The sequence below is a fragment of the Miniopterus natalensis genome, chromosome 2, assembly GCF_054644295.1.
Source record: "Miniopterus natalensis isolate mMinNat1 chromosome 2, mMinNat1.hap1, whole genome shotgun sequence".
In the NCBI taxonomy this organism is placed as follows: domain Eukaryota; kingdom Metazoa; phylum Chordata; class Mammalia; order Chiroptera; family Miniopteridae; genus Miniopterus; species Miniopterus natalensis.
Genome location: NC_142082.1, coordinates 76737305 through 76755348, shown reverse-complemented (window position 1 = coordinate 76755348; position 18044 = coordinate 76737305). Strand labels below are relative to the sequence as shown.

Genomic DNA, 18044 nt, shown 5'->3' with positions numbered 1-18044 from the left:
CAGAGACTGATTGGGAAGCATACTACCTGAGTAACAGTTTGCTTCAAAACAAATTTTGGATTCTAAGATGGTAGCAGATTGAGTGGAAGCTACACTGACACTCTCTCAGGACCAAACTGGAATTAGAACTAAAATATAGAAAAAACATCCTGAATAACCAACTGAAGATTAGCTGAAGAGAAACCTCATAACCAAGGATGTAAAGCCGAGACCAAATAGAGTTTGGTAGGAAGGGGCAGAGGTGTGAGAGGGATGGATGGGCTCCTACAGGCAGCAGCTTAAGTTCCAGAGGGATATCTCAGCTGGAGCGGGGGGGGGGAGCACTGAGAACTTTGGGGCCTAAACCACAAGCTGGACTTCCCACCCTAGAGCACCAGAACTGAGAAAGGTGCCCACATAACATCTGGTTGTGAAAAGCAGTGGGGTTTCTGTCTGCCAGGGAGAGATGGCTGGAAAGGCAGGCACCCTCTTAAAGGGGCAACACACAAAGTTTTGTGTGCAATCACCTACCTTGGGCTCTGGCAGAGGGAGGGCAGAGTGGACTAGAGCTGTGTGAGGAGAATCTAAGGTTGCTGGCTATGGGGATAGAGCTCAGAGGGCAGCCATCTGGATTCCTGTACTGAGTCATTCCCCCATATGGCACATCTTTCCCAAGCAGACATTTACCATCTAAGCAGCTATTGGGGGGAGGGGGGGGCAGGGGGAGTAATTGACCCACTTTGTTGGAAAACCAACTCCCCCCAGCAGGTGGAGTTTCTACAGCTTGAGGCTCATTAAGAGACTGAAAAACAATCAGCCTCTGGGTGCTTTGAGTCTTTGCCTGATGTGCTTCTGGACCCAGGGCTTGGGAAAGCAGACATTGGTGTGCATCTTGGTCTTTTCCAAATGCTCCCAGGGCCAGCAGAAGGAGCCACAAGCTGTGGAATGTGGAAAGTTTCAATCAAGGTACCAAAGGCCAGTCACAAATAGCTTCTGACATTTGGCTGCACCAGAGACCATCAAAAACACTGGGAGTCCAACAGATCTACCTAATACACAAAAACAAATTCAAACAGGCAGCCAAAATTGGGAGACAAAAAACAAGCCCCAAATGGAAGAATGAAAGAATTCTCCAAAAAAAGAGCCAAATGAAATGGAGATAAGCAATCTATCATCTAGAGTTGAGAATACTGCTCATAAGGATGCTCAACGGAATGAGAAAATAAATGGAAACTATAAAGGAAATTAAGAATGACATGATAGAAATAAAAAAACAAAAACAATAGAAGGAATAAATAACAGATTAGGCGAAGCTGAGGATTGGGTCAGTGAATTAGATTAGGGTAGAAAAAATTCTTCAATCAGAGAACCAAAAAGAAAAAACAATTAAAAAACAGGAGGACAGTTTAAGGGAGCTATGGGACAACATGTAACGTAACAATATTTGCATCAGGAGTACCAGGAGATGTAGAATGTAAGCAAGGGTTAGAGAACCTGTTTGAAGAAATAATGGCAGAAAACTTCCCTAACCCGGGCACAAAAAAAAGCTACACAAGTTCAGGAGGCACAGAGAGTCCCAAGCAAGAAGAACCCAAAGAGGCCCATGCCCAGAAGCATCATAATTAAAATGGCAAAAAGTCAAGACAAAGAGAGAATCTTAAAAGCAGCAAGAGAAAAGCTATCTGTTACCTACAAAGGAACTCCCATAAGGCTGTCAGCTGATTTCTCATCAGAAACTTTAGGGGCCAGAAGGGAATGGCATGAAGTATTCAAGGCAATGAAAAGCAAGGATCTGAAACCAAGACTACTCTATCCAGCAAGGCTATTATTCAAAATAGATGGTGAAATAAAGAGCTTCCCAGACCAAAAAAAGGAAAAAAAAAATGTTAAAAGTTTATCACCACCAACCCAGCATTGCAAGAAATGTTAAAGGGACTGCTGTAATAAGAAGTTGAAATAGAGAGAAAGAGAAACATAAGCATAAAGAAATAAAATGGCAATAGATAAGTACCTATCAATAATAACTTTAAATATAAATTCATTAAATGCTCCAATCAAAAGATATAGGATAGCTGAATGAATAAGAAAACAAAACCCAAATATATGCTGTCTACAAGAGATCCACCTCAGACCATAAGGCTCACACATGCTGAAAAAACAACAACAAACTTCTGGAGGACTTTAAGAGAGAGATCGACAGCAATACAATCAAAATAGGGGGCTTTAACACCTCACTGACTTTACTGGACAGATCTTCCAGACAAAAGGTCAACAAGGAAACAGTGGTTCTAAATGACACACTAGATCAGATGGATTTAATTGACATTTACAGAACATTTTACCCCAAAGCTGCAGAATATACATTCTCCTTAAGTGCACATGGGACATTCTCAAAGATTGACCACATGTTAGGACACAAAACAAGTCTCAACAAGTTCAAGAAGACTGAAATCATATCAAGCACCTTCTCAGACATTTACACCATGGAATACTATGCAGCTATAAAAAGGAAGGATCCCTTATCCTTTGAGACAGCATGGTGGTGTCTGGAGAGTATTATGCTAAGTGAAACAAACCAGTCAGAGAAAGACAAGTATCACATGATCTTACTCATATTGGAATCTAATGAACAAAATAAACTGATGAACAAAATAGAACCAGAGACACAGAAGCATGAAATAGACTGAAGAATCTCAGGGGAAAAATAAGGGTGGGTAGGCGGTAGGTGGGGAGAGAGTAACTTAAGAACTTATATGCATATATGCATAATCCATAGTCACCGATAATAGTGCAGTGAAGGCCGGGAGTAGGGTGCAGGGTAGAAGGGATTTATGGGGGGGAAAGGGGATATTTGTAATACTTTCAACAATAAAGATAAATTAAAGCATTAAAAAAAAACAATGAAGACAGAAAAAGTAAAATTAAGAAAATATAATCAAAGAAATCAAGAAATCTACTAAAACAAATAAAGAATTCATTAAAGTATGAAGATATGAAATTAATATATAATTATATGTCACATTCCTATACACTAATAACAAGCAATCATAGGGAAAATAATGAAAAAAACAATTCCATTTGCATTGGCATAAAAGAATAAAATACCAGATTCCAGGGTGGTTGCAGAGTAAATGGAAGCTACACTCACCAGCTGCTTGTGTCAAACCAGATTTACAGCTCAATTATAGAGCAATCAACCTGAAAAACCAACTGAAGTCCAGCTGAACTGAAATAATATAACCAAGGATTTACAGAAACAGTCACATAAAGGCTGGTAAGATGAGCAGAGACATGGAAAGGGCCCTTGAGTCCTGTACCCACATGTGGTGGCTGTGAAGTCAGAGGGAGAGCTTGGCTGCAACACTCCCTTCACACAGGAGTGAAGGGTCTCAACACTAAGAAATCCCCAAACCAGAGCAACAGGGGCAGGAAGAAGAGTATGCATAGCATCTGGTGTTGAAAATCAGTGGGGATTCAATCCCCCTGGGGGAGAAGGAAGTCTGCTAGAGATCCAGCCGCCACCTTCCTAGGGTCGAGCACTCCTACTGTAATGGCACCAGCCTGGGGAGTGCACTGCCTGGTCCTCCACTGATGGCAACACCACTCTGCCATGCTTGAACCTACAGAGGGATCTGCTGGCTGTACCCAGCAGAGACCTTTGGGGTATGACTTTTCTTTTTCTGGGGAAGCTCTTGTAGAAGACTCAGAGTGACTGAACCGTATAGCTTTGGAAAGTGCACCGCTCTTCCCCACCTCAACACACAGCCATTAACCCCCACACCTGTTGAATTACTGGGCCTGCCCCGCCATTCTGTGGCCCTGCCCTGCTAAATTCAGTGGTACAGGAAAATCAAAGTGCTATGCTGAGCTGAGACATTTGGAGTATCTCCTGGGGAGGCTTTTACCTGGGAATCAGATGAGTGGGTGCTGGGTTGTGTGACTACATCATGGGAGGGGGCATTCTGATCTCCCCTGGGAGTTTAGCCAGCTGGTGCTACCCCCAGAAGGTAAAGAAGTGCCTGCCACCCTCGTACAAGCTTGCCAGCAACACCTGCAAGGGGAGATTGTTTGGAATGGCCCTCCCAAGTCCCAGTGGCCTTAGCTGGCTAAGCGCAGTTCTGTGGGAGGAAGGGAGTGCTGCTGGGAGCTGGGACATTTGGAGTGTGTCTCCCTTGGAGGCTATTGTCTGGGTCTGGGATGAAGTGCTCTGCACCCTCCTGTGGGCTCTGCCAGCACCACCCCCAAGAAACTCTTGATCTGTCTTTCGGAGCCCTGGTGACTCAGCTCTTTTGAACTTGCTCCTGCAGAGGGGGTGGCTGGCTGCACCCAACCTGAACCTGTGGCATACTCCTTATAGGAAAGCTAGAGTTAAAGACTCTGGCAAAGACTGAATAGTTTGGCTCTGGAGTAGGGGCCATTGTCCCTGTACTGAGTACTTGGCATGGTCCCAATAGGGGACACACTTAGTCTTGTCTTCCCGAACCCTGTCACCCCATCCTACTGAGTTCATGACCTGTGGAAGCGTCTGTGCATCATGCCCAGCTTGGGCCAACTTTAAAGTCTTTCTTCGGAAGGCTCTGGAGGAAGACATGGCAATCACTGGGGGTGGCAAAGTAGCTGACAGATGGCAGTGGACCTCAGGGAGCCTCAGACCTTTTACTTATTTATTTATTTATTTATTTATTTATTTATTTATTTATTTATTTATTTTATTATTATTAATCCTCATCCCAGGATATTTTTTTCATTGATTTTTGAGAGAGTTAAAGGGGGTGGAAGAGAGAGAAAGAGAGAGAGAGAGAGAGAGAGAGAAACATCGATGTGAGATACATTGATTGGTTGCCTCCTGCATGCACCCAGACCAGGGCTGGGGATCAAACCTGTAACTCAGGTATGTGCCTTTGACTGGGAATTGAACCTGCAACCCTTTGGTTCATGGGCCGATGCTCTAACCACTGAGCACACTGGCCAAGGCCAGCCTCGGGCCTTTTATAGATCTGCTCCCAGCTCTAAGCTGGAGGAAACCTACTTTTGCATATAGATCAGCCCCTCCTATGCACACCCGGTTCTCTTAGAAGCAACCACAAAAAGTGAATAATGTAGTAGCTCCAGACAGAAAGCCCAAGACTGGTTACACACAATATCAGATATCAATCAGTACCTGAAACCCACTCAAGTGGGCCCAGAATGATCACAACTAGTGGTAAGCTTCAGATCATACCAGAGCTTGACCCAACTAGCCACACAAGCAACACCTCCAAAGGGGAATTCCGGCAGGCACCAGACCCTGCTAAGAACAACTTTGTCTCAGGGGGCATCCCCTTCACAGTGACTCATACATGGTGATCAAGGATTATCCTTATAATCAGCCAGCTTGATTGGTTAACTCCAGCCATGAAAGGGCCAACAGCATTCTAGACACAACTACAATAGGAGGTTCATATAACCCACAAGAAAGGTTCCTGGAACACCAAGCTCAGGTGAACTGGAAATGTGTGCCACTAAGCTCAACAAGACACCTTCATAATGCCATCATAACAAGTTTTGGAGTCATAGCAGATCTACCTAATACACAGAGACAAAATGTGGAGACAAAGAAATTTGTCCCAAATGAAAGAACAAGAGAGATACCCAGAAAAAGAATTAAATGAAATGGAAGTAACCAAGATACCACATGCAGAGTTAAAAACAATGATTATAAGAATGCTCAAGGACCATAGAGGAATAATGGGTAATCTCAGTGAGAAATTAAAAAAGAGATAGTAATTTTCCTTTCTTTGTAGTGTCTTTATCTGGTTTTGGAATTAGGATAATGCTGGCCTCATGAAAAGACCTTGGAAGTATTTCTTCCTCTGTGATTTTTTGGAATAGTTTGAGAAGGATAAGTGTTAGTTCTTCTTTCAATATTTGGTAAACAAAGGGAATCTATTCATTTTGCCAATAACTCTCAGACACTTTCAGTTCAGCAAAGAGATCAATTTATTTTACTCCTATATGGGAAAAAGAAACTTGACATTCTCATTATTAAAACAGCAATTTTTCTTACTGCAAAGGAAATATTCAACATCATATTGCCCCCAGATTATGCAAATTTAATTATGAGGCTGTTTTCCTCCACATTTGAAAACCTTCTCTGGCACTCACATGTGCACATGCACACACAGTTGCCATAAGGCTCTAAACAGCACAATTCTGCATCTTGGATCCTCTGTCATCTCCCCCAGTCCTACCTTCCCCTACTTTCCCACTCCACCCCAGCCCATAGTTCTGTCCCTGGCCATCTGATGGGCCTGTCTATGCTGTAAGCTCATCCCCTAAATGCCTTAGCACCTGTACTAGATTTTATTCCAATTTTTTTTAGCCTTGTGTGCACTGTCATATTTTGACTCTCTAACCAGCCAGGCAGTGAACTGGACGAAGGGTGTGGACTCTGAAGTCAAGCAGCTCTTGGCTTTGGAGCCTAATTTCTGGGCTATGTGAGGCCCAGTTTCATTATTCATATAATGAAGAAATAACCATCCCCACCTCCTTGCAACATTGAGGGTGGCCATGAGCATTAAAGGAAGTCTTGCCCATGAAGCTCCTGGCCTTTTTGCTCTTTGTGAACTGTCTTACTGCTTTCTTGAGGGCACAACCATATCCTACACTGGTTCCCTGGTCCATGGAATGCCTAGCACACTAATGCGGGGCATGAGCAGTAGCAACTGTTGAAGTGCCCAGAATTAACAAAAAGCTAGAAACATAATCTCAGTTGGCAAGGAAATGAGACAGATCTTTAACCATTTAATATCATGTGCTGCTAGAATTGAAATGGAAAATGAGACATTAAAAAACAGACCAATCATGACACACAGACCACTTCTATGCTTAGAAAGCTATTTTATTGAACACATAGAAAAACAAATGTGCTGTTTCTAACATCTTCAGTAAAGGCTGAGTTGAATAGTGCAGCGATATGCAATAAAAAGATGTCTTCTGCAGCCCTGGCTGGGTGACTCAATTGGTTGGAGCTTTGTCCTGTACACCAAAAGGCTGCAGATTCAATTCTTGGTCAGGGCACATACCTGGGTTGAGGGTTTGATCCCTGGTCTGGGTGCAATCCCCTAAATGCCTTAGCACCTGTGATTTCTGCCCTCCTTTTAGACTTTCAAACACAGCTCAGCTGCTCATCCAGTGGGACACAGTGAGTCTTCTCTAGTGGGACACTTAATGGAGGCAACCAATCCAATCCATGTTTCTCTCTCCCTCTCCCTCTCTCTCCCCCTCCCTTCCTGTCTCTCTAAAATCAATAAAAATACATCCTCAGGTGAGGTTTAAAAAAAAGATGTCTCCTTCAGCCTTTTTAATTAATTGAGTTCTGATCAGGTCCTATCACACATTAAATCACAAGCAAGGATTTAAATACTATGATCAGATAAGAAGTGCATTCCTCTAGTTTCCATGTGGGCATTTGCTGGGTAAGTCTTACTCCTAACCTCAGGAGTCAGAAGAAGACAACAGGCCTTTAGTTTTCAGTCCTTTTAGCCACACAGTGGGTGAATATCTCCAATTTGCATGATTCCCATAACTTCCTATCACTAAGTAGAAAAAATGCCATCCATTCACATAATGGGTTTCATTGAAAAGCAAGGCACTTCTTTCTATTTACTTAAGCACCAAGTTAGAATATGGAGAAGCACAATAAATTCTAAACATGGTGCACATCTGGTCCAAAAACCACAATCAATTTATTGCTACATCTGAGACATTTTCAGTGACTGTCATATAATATATTTTTGCACATTTCTAACAAGACATTTTCTTGGAACCCAAATAGACAGGTATATCTGTCAGTTCAATTTCTTGCAAATGAAACAGAAAAATGTTTGGCTCAGGTGTCTGTACTGTCCTTGGAACAGTGTAGCTATCATATGAGAAGGGTATTACTCAAAGATGCCAAAAGCTCAGCAATTACTTCCAAAGAGTGAAATTACTGGCTACACAGAAAAATAAAAAGATATATGCATGCATGTATGCACCTTCTCTTTTTTCCCTTTCCAACAGAACGATTTATTGCATTTATTTGAAAGAGATGTACCACAGTCTTGTTAAACTCATCTATCTCCCAGTACTGTAATATATTGGATTCCCTATTAAATGGAATCTTTTGATCCCTGTGTCTCTTATTAAAGCATAACTTTATTAAAAGTTTTATTAAAAATTAAAATGCAATTGAAATCACATTAAAATGCTTAAAAGATCTATATTTTCACCCTAGCCCCTCATGGGCATTCATAAGGAGAGTCACAAAGATATTGGATAGCCAGAGAACCCCAAGCCCAATAAAAAGAGCTGCCAAAATGTCCCAGTATTGGCCCCAGTGAAACCATTTACTGGCTCCACTGTTGGCTGCATAATGTGCCTTTAAGCACTTTCTCCTGTGCAGAAACCCCAGGGCTCCTTTAAGAGCCTGTCTCAGCACACAAAACTTTCAAATGACTCACTCTTCCCTACCCCAGCCCTACAGCACCTCACACCAGCCATACAGACTTTGACCTTTGCTGATAACCCACTCAAAGCATGTTCTGCACGTAGGGCTGGCAAGAAATGCATAAAGGAAGATTATGTGGTATGACTAGGTTCATAAACAGATTGCACATAGTCAACCATCTTTCATACTTCTGAGCCTTTGCCCGCGCTGTTCCCTCCACCACGAATGCCCCGGCTGACTTTGCCTGGTGAACACTTTATAATGCTTCAGAACGCAGTTCAACTCAAACTTTTTGGTGACACTTTTCCTGACATTCCTCCCCTTGCCGAATTGAGTGATCCATTCTCTGGTATGGGATGAGCATACAATCCTCCTCCAACTTTACACCATCACACTAGTATTCAACAGTGTGGGATGTGCAAAGTCTGTTCTGTACCAGCCTGCAAGCCCCTTCTGGGCAGGGCCTGTGTCTTAATCTTCTCTGTATCCCCAGTACCTAGGATACTGTCTTGTATAAATAAGGGACTCCACAAATATTTGCCAAGTGAAAAAACATTAGCAGCAAGCCAGAAAATTCCTATGTCCAGACTGGTTAAGAGCTTCAGCAAAAAAGAATCTTGGGGAAAGGCAAACTCAGAGTTTTCAGGTATTTCAACCGAAAGTGCTGATAGTAAGAAAAATCCAACTGACTATATGGAGATAAAAGCAGGGAAATGTATGCTTTTACAACCTGGGCCTGCAATTTTCCTGTAGAATTCGAGAAATACAAGAACATAAGATTTATTAGCCAGCTTACAGCACCCTAGAATGACAAAGCATCTCTTGAGTATAAAAAGAGGTATATTCAGGAAAAATTTAGAAAGACTCTTCCTATGTTAGCAGATAAGAAAAGGCAAGCAAAGAAGGGAATAGGAAGTCAGATTGCTTGGGGCCCACAAAATGAAGTGACTGCATTTATGCCAAGTTGACCTGAACAAAGAGAACTGTACTGATGAATGAATATGATGCTGATCCTGCACTTAAGTTCACGGTCTAGAAGAGAATTCACACAAAACCCAGAAAGTTCAGGAGAGGGCAGTGAGTTCTGTCAGAGGCGTGCACAGGGCTGAGGAGCCTGCAGTGCGCGCCTCACAGGAACACTTCACATTCTGCCTGCTATGGCAGTGTCCTTAAAACAGTCCAGGTGTGTTTGAAGGAGAACGCCTAACTGCAGCTGAAATAACTAAAAACAAGGTGGTAAATGGCTACCCTGGGCTAATATGGGGACAGATTGGCAGAGGAGTGTTCCTCTGCAGAGCTCTCCAACTGTTTGAGAATTCTACCACCTCTCCTGAGGTGCCCTTGAAAAGGCTATGTGGAGAGGTAGAGCCTTTTAAAATGTTATGTGGTTTCTAAGGCATCTTAATTTTTAACAAAAAAGTTCTTAATAACATTCTGGATAAAAGACTATGGTACTTACATGATCCTTTTTATAATGCCAACTCTTTGTGCAATATACATATATATGCTTAAAAAGACGATGGTTTGGCAAATGCTGATGGCCTTTAACACATAGGATTATTCTCCTTCCGTTTACACCACTGCTTGATGCTGTGGCCAAGGGCAAACCCATCCAATTCTCTGTCGTGGCTTTGCTTCGTTTCGAGGTGAGGAGTTTAAAGTGAAATGTAACATAGTGGTAATTTCCAGCAGCTTTAGTCACTGAAATGTGTTTGTCCAGCTGATACTGCTTAATGCTGGCTTCTGACACATGTTCCCTAAGCCTCAAAGCATGTCAAGGGGCATGTGTCTCAAGCACATTTCTAAGGATGATGGCTAACTGGGATTTGGCAACCACAACTAAAAAAGACACTCACCCATAAGTGTAGAATAGAATCCTGACACACTCCTGTCATTTGATTGATGCTTTACAATTTACAAAGTGCCTTCTTTGAGCCTCAGAGAAGTTGTATGATTCACCAAGATTCTGAGGTGTTGTGCCAGAGCCAGAAGCTTCACACTTTCTACTGCACAGCCAGGCTCTGAGGGCATTCTGACAGAAACACTTGTGGACAGAATTGATTCATCAATAAAGTATAATGATTAACAGCTTAATCTGAAATCATTCAGAAGAGTGGTCCATAAGCTGTATGTGAGGAGAACACAAGAAGAAACTGCTGGAGCTAAGGCATCAACTGAGGATGGGTTGAACACCATGTTCAAAGAACAGCCCAGAAACCACCCTCAACACAGAAGGCAAGTGATACCAGGGCCTTGTCAGGAATGAGATGGGAAGAGAAGTTGGAGAAGGCCAAACATTTTAGGAAAAGAAATTATATTTATGTGTCCTATGAGTTAAGGAATTGTTGAAAGTTTACACTTACCAGAGTAGGTAAAGGTGTCATTCACTTAGAATGAGGCATTTGGTTGCATCTTTTAGCTGAGAAGGAAATGTAAGGGGTGCTCGGAGAGAAAGATAAAGTCCCCTCAAGAACAAACTCAGTGAAAGCAATGGATTTTTCCAAGCTGTTAGTATCCTATTTGTGAAGTTAGATTTTCTTGTAGCTTCCTGAATTCATGTTGTGGGTTTCAATATTCTCTTCTAAATTCAAACTTTGACTTTTCTTCAAAGGAGGGCTAAGAAGTTACCAATATCCATTGAACACAGAGAAAACATACCAAACTTGAGAAATAAAACCTAAGAACAAGGAAGTAGGAATGTTCACATTTATTCACTCATATGGAGCTTGACTCATTTTCTAAGTGAAGGATGCATTGGTTCTACTCTGAAATTTAACCTTTTTGTGCCTCAGTATTCTCATCTGTAAAGAAGGGTTGTCATTAGGAGTAACTGAGTCAATGTATATAAATTACTTGGCATAGTGGCGAGCATAGTAAATGACAAATAAATGTTAGCTATTATTTGTATTCCAATGAGTGCTTTGGCTTCTATAAATCATAAAAAGTGGTCCTTGAACACACGTGCACAAGAAGTTTCCAGTGGTTTGTTAGGTCTATGAAATTTGATCACCCTTGCCTTTCCTTGGCAGGAATCTTAACTAGCTAAAGTTATTGATGTAGGTAGCAAGATCCACACCTCTACATGACTGTTTCCACTCACTGAAAATTTCCAGAAAGTAATCATTTCAGGCTGAAATTGTCCATGCTTGGTCTCAACCCAGTGGAAACTCGCTTGCATGGAAGATGAGAGCAGAAGCCATCCCTCGCTTTGGGGTGACTCGAGTTGAGGAACAAATACACTTTTTTTCCTATCCCAAATTAATGTATTTTAGCTGAAGTTTTAAAAATCACTAAATATTATGAGTTTAAGCTTCACTTAGCCTTTCATTTACGTGACCACCTGCTTTGAAGCTCCTGTTATTTTTAAGATTTTTTTAACCTCCTTTGAGACAAAGTGGCCCCAAGTTGAAAATTTGGGTTTTCTTTTATGTGCAAGTTTTTCAGCTAAAATGCTCTACATTTTAATAGTTGCTTCTCTGATTTTTCTCTTTTAACTTCATAACATATTTTACAGCTCTGAGGTGCTGGTAAAATGATTTTAGAAAGTATTTTAACAGAGTTAAATGCCAAGAGTCCTCTACTCTACCCACTGGACACATGCAGCCCCAGGTCCTTTTCTTCATGATGCCAAGACATTCAGATACAGTGTTTGAAAATATCAGTTTCTCTCTTGCCAGACTGAGCAGGACCACCAGCTCTTAACCCAGTGCCCACTGTAATGCATGAGTGAATAAATGATTGAAGGAGTGAACAAATGAGCATTGTGAGTACCAAATGGAGCAGATGGTTTACTAAATATTTTACTAATCTGGATATTTCTTAGAAATGTTATAAGGTTGCTTTCATTATAAATACTTCATTTCTCCAACATGAAGGTTTCTTCTCTCTTTGTTCTTATCACCACCAGTTACCAGTAGCCAAGTTACAGAAGCAGTGACTATATATCTTCAAACCCATCACCACTCAGAGTTGTAGCTGTTTTGACTGTGTAGCAATCATAATCCAAGCTTCCCAACGAAAAGTGACTCTGAAATAAGACCTTTATAAGCTCTCTCCCCTCTGCCACATTCCCCTAACCCAAAAAGCAGTTTTGATCTAAATTAGGATATACTTGGATAGAAGGGAGGACTGAAGGGAGGGTGAGGGCATTTGATACAGGAGAGGAGCACTCAAGCACTTCCTCTCACTTAATTCTGCATCAGAGCAGCCATCAGGTGCTCTGATGGCCTGGAAAACTTGCACTCCATTCACAGTTCCACTTTGACAAATACGAGTTCTACTGATCCTTAAGCTCTTAAAATGCAAAACCCATGACATTTTCTTCATATTCTCAGGAGCCTAAAAAGTGTTTGTGGAAGGAAGAAAAAAGAACTGAGAGGGGGAGGGGAGAAAGATGGAAAGAAGGAATGAGAGAGTGAGGGAAGAAAAGAGGTAGGAAGGGGGAAGAGAGAGAAGAAGAGGGAAGGGGAGGGGAGGGGAGGGGAGGGGAGGGGAGGGGAGGGGAGGGGAGGGGAGGGGAGGGGAGGGGAGGGGAGGGGAGGGGAGGGGAGGGGAGGGGAGGGGAGGGGAGGGGAGGGGAGGGGATGTTCAGTCTCTTTGGAGCCCTCATTTTGCTAAAACATAACTACTTCCTCATTTGGGGAGAACATGACTCTGCCAGTTTACCGCAGCTACTAGAACTTGCTGCTGTCTCGCATCCACCTTTTTCACTAATTTGTGCCTGGACCATTTTTAGTTTTCTGGACATGGACTAGGAGGAGGACCTGGAACTCATGTAAATGATAAAGTTTTGAATATCGGGTTGGTGAGTAATTGTGTGTCTCCTCAGTATGTATAGTTAATTTTAAATGTAGGGGACAGCTGAAGTGGGAGCAGGCATGGAATTCTATAAAACGTGAAATCACATTATTGAAAATCATCAGAGGCCTTCACTTGAGCTCTTGAGGTTTGTAGGCATGGGCAATTAAACCCCTGGAACATGTGACGCCATCACTGAACCAGGAGACCAAATTTTTTAAATTAAGATTCAGGCTTTTGGAATCTCCTGATTGTTCATCTCATACTAATGATCTGGGAGAAATATTAGAAGGCAAGTTAATGATATTTGCTGCTGACTTTGAATTGGGAGGGAGCCACCTGAAATATTAGTAATTGGCCCAAGTAAAGAAATAATTACAGACTAACTGGATTAGAAATTTAATCCCCATAGTACTTTCCCACAAATAAACCAGATTCAACTTATAAAATATCATGAAGGAAAAAAGCTACCACACACTTTCATCACTGTGTACCTTAAAAAACTGGCTACATCTGGACTCTCAGTTATGCTTCCCTGTGTAGCCCCTAAATAGTAGATACTTAAAAATGTAAACCCTTAGCCCTAACCCATCAAGTCTGATTACTAGCATGCCCACCACCATTCATGACCCCATGAATACTATGACGCCATGAGCACTCACCATGAGCCAGTCACCTATGCCAGGCACGGCAAGAAGAACACAAGGACAAGGAAAATCCCATCTCCAGGCTTAGAGTGTGTTTGTAAATAGTCCTTCCTTGAAGGAAAATATTCCAAATGAAAACTTCTGGACCAACTTTGGATTTCCATGCTGAGAAGCCTTGTCTTAGTGAAGTTCCTCTAGCAGAGCTTGTGGGGAATTCCCCCTTTGGAGTAGGAGAACCCCAGCCAGGTCTAGAGTGGCTGTGAGAATCTGGAGGGCAACTGGCCTGGCCCCAAGCTGCCAAAGAGGGGAATCTGCCATCTATACCCATTGCCCACTTTGCCCCCCCCCCCCAGTGTTTCCCAACAAGCCATACACCAGAATCACTAAGGACACTTTTTAAAAATATAGATTCCTGACCCTATCTCAGTCTTGCTGGGTTAGAATGCCTGAATTTCATGGAATCTGCCTCTTAAACAACTTTCTCAGGAAATTTTTATGTCAAGTTAGAGACCCACTGTGTAGTAGAAAGAGCAGAAGCACTGAAGCCAGATTCACCAAGATCTGAAATCCAGCACTCACATTTAATTAACTGTAGGGGCTGGGTTAATTACTTAACTTCTTTGTGACCCAGTTTCCTGGAAGTAAAATGGAATGATATCAGTGTTTTTATAAACTTAAAGTATGCAAAATACCCAACACTGAGCCACTACCATAATCTCTTCCCACCTTCACTAAATACCTGCTTCCATGAAAAATATTTTATACCAATATTTTATTGTTTGGTTCAAATTTAAGTCAAATGTCTCCAAGATTGTTGTCTTATTGGCAACAATTATCTAACGGTGGGGGGAAAAAGCTTTGTTCACAAATTTCTACACTCTAAGAAGCACATTGTAAATATGAAAAATTCAGGATATTGACTTGTTTTTAACCATTAGGGTGAGCTGTGGGTACCCTTCCCCAAAGAGACAAAGTCAATTATATCTTGAATTACTGGCAGCAAGAGAAGCAAATCTGGTGAGAATTATGAGAAAGGAGAGAGGCTGTCATTCTTTCCTCTTATATTTCTATAATGAGCTACCCCTTATTGCATGATGAAGATGCAATATACAAGAAACACTGGACTAGGAACCAGAAGACCTGGGTTCAAATCCCAGCCATGTAACTTTAAATAACTCAGTTCTCTCTGAACCTCAGTCTCTTCTCCATGAAATGAGGGATGTAGTGTGTTAAAATCCTACTACATTGGTATGGGTTTTATATCTTTCAAAGTACAGAATATTCAACTAACAGTCACATAAATGAAGGAGGAAGGTCCTGGAAGGCAACAGAGCATTGAAAAGCAAGGAAGACCTTCCAGGGAGATGAGCACCCAGAAAGCAGATATTGAATGTCTCATAGGAATCTGATTTTAGACAGTGTTCACCCTAAATTTGCCAGCCTTTGACCACTTTAGCACTCACAATAGTTGGCCTCAACCCAAAGTTCTCAGTAAAAAGAGTGGGTTGAGTGTACACATTCTACCTGTCCCAGGGTGCTCCACTGGCAGAAGGCATCCAGAAAATACTTGAACCTAAACTTGGATAGAAATGAACTCTATTTAAGACAATAGACAAAAGGTGAAACTACCTAGATGGTTTTCCAGGACATTTTGGAGATGATCATCAGGGAGTGAAAACTTATCCAACAGGGCCATGTGAGAGCTGGCAGTGGTGCAACCACAGTCTCTATCACCAGTAGCCTAGCAGTGATTCAGGTGCACTTCTCCCTGTCAAGGTGTCACAATGTTGGCAGGGTCTGGAGTTGGGTTACCCTTGTATTGAGGTGCTCTTGCTTGAGCACAAACTGTTAATGAAATACTTAGTGAAGGAAGGAATGAGATAAAAACCCCAAAGAACATTCTATTTCCTTTATACAGGCTCTGGCATAACCTTCCTTAACTTTGCCTTCTCTCCCCTTTCTAATGCATTTGCCTTTTCGCTCATCTTTCCTTCCTTCTATCCTTTCTTAGAGGACAAGGTGTCACCTAACCTAACAGCTTTATATCACCTCACCCTGATGGCCCCTCTCTCCTGAATGACCACACACCATCTTGCCCTGAATGGTTAGACTCCTAACTTTGACCTTTGGCCTTGACTCTTTCTTTTGTCCTTCCTATTGGCTGGTCTTCCTCTACACTCCTCTTAAATATTGGTTTCTAGGAATCCAACCTAAGGAAACCCTCTAACCTTTTTGTTGCACCTTCTTTCCTTGGACAATCTTATCCACATCTATGACCTCAACCACCACCTTCATGCCGCAGACTCCCAAATCAACATTAGAGTTGCCAAATTTAGTCTTAAGGCCTGTCTCCCAAATCTCAATTATCCCTTTGGTCTCTCCTTTTAAGATTAAAAGAAAATGGTCTAAGCTATAAGAAGGAACCTATAGCAGGATGTTCCTCAGAATGCCTTTTCATTAGGAAGTCAATCTGTGCATGTTTCTTGTTTTCCTATTCAAACCACTCCCCCTTCCTAATCCTATAGCTGCTGAAGCAGTATAGGAAGAGGTACAAAGGTGTCAGCACCTAGATTTAAATCCGATCTCCAAACTCTGGCAACTTACCTAACCTCCAAGTCTTAGTTTCATCATCTGCCCTCAGGGGTTCAATAATAAAACCATATCATGGAATCCTTATGGACATAAATGAAATGATGCCAATAAAGTGCTTAACACAGCACCCAGCACTTAGAAAAGGTCCAATCTTAGCTAGTACTATTCGAATGTACATATTATGCAAAAATGGTGGTTCACATTTAAACTTCCACTATCTTAATAAGAAAAAAAATCAGTTCCAATGCTTTCTAAATCAGTCTCATAGCTACATATAATCCAAATGGTGGGTGCCAAGTCTTGAGGCTGCTGGTGGAAAAGACTCATTGAGGGAAAAGAACTTTGTTTCTTTGTCTAAGCATAAAATTATCCTATCAACCAGGATGAGCTCATTCATGCCAAGCATGCTCCAGTCTAGGGTAAAGTTGAAAGGAAAGACACATGTTTGAATTCAATCTGCAATGAACAAAAGAGATGGACATTGGACAGTCAGGAAAACCAGGTGCTGAGTAGAGGAAGCATGTTTTTTTGTATAAGAATTTACTTTTGCCAGATTTTTTTCTGCTCTCAAATTCCATCTTTTTTCCTCCTGTAATTAAAATGTCCTGTGCTGGCTTCAGCAGCATATATACTAAAATTGGAATGATACAGAAAAGATTAGAATGGTCCCGCGCAAGGATGACATGCAAATTTGTGAAGCATTCCATATTTTTCATCAGAGAGATGCAAATTAAAACCACAATGAAGTATCACTACACACTTGTCAGAATGGCTACCATCAACAAGTCAACATATGACGCGTGTTGTCAAGGATGTGGAGAAAGGGGAACCCTGGTACACTGCTGGTGGGAATGCAGACTGGTGCAGCCACTTTGGAAAACAGTATGGAGTTTCCTCATAAATTAAATATGGAACTGACATTTGACACAGTGATCCCACTTCCAGGAATATATCCTAAGAATCCCTAAACGCCAAACAGAAAGAATATATGCACTCCTATGTTCATAACAGCACAACTTACAACAGCTAAGATATGGAAACAGCCCAAGTCCCATCAGTAGATGAAGGGATAAAAAAGCTGTGGGACATTTACACCATGGAATACTACACAGCTGTAAAGAAAAAGAATCTCTTACCCTTTGGGACAGCACGGATTCACCTGGAGAATATTATGCTAAGCAAAATAAGCTAGTCAGAGAAAGATAAATATCACATGATCTCACTTATATGTGGAATCTAAAGAAAAAAATAAACTGATTAACAAAATAGATCCAGGGACACGGAAGCATGGAACAAATTGAGGAGTCTCAGAGGGAAGGTGGGGGGGAGATTAACCAAAGAATTTATATGCAAATATGCATAATCCATGGACACAGACAATGGTGTGGTGAAGACCTGGGGTGGGGGGTGGGGGCGGGGATGAAGGCTTAGAGTGGGGGGTGGAGATAAAAGGGGGACAGTTGTAATTCTTTCAACCAAAAAGATAATTTTTTAAAATAAATAATTTGTTTAAAATATCCTTGGTTCCATTTTTAATCAAAATAGGTGGGAAATAAGCA

At 41.7% G+C, this 18044-nt stretch overlaps 1 non-coding gene across 1 annotated transcript; it reads left to right on the top strand.

The window, feature by feature from the left end:
- The first annotated feature begins 17092 nt into the window (after positions 1–17092).
- Positions 17093–17198, top strand: LOC148093717 (U6 spliceosomal RNA). The gene has a single exon (XR_015714191.1). It is a non-coding gene; the product is annotated as a U6 spliceosomal RNA (small nuclear RNA).
- Positions 17199–18044: the final 846 nt, after the last annotated feature.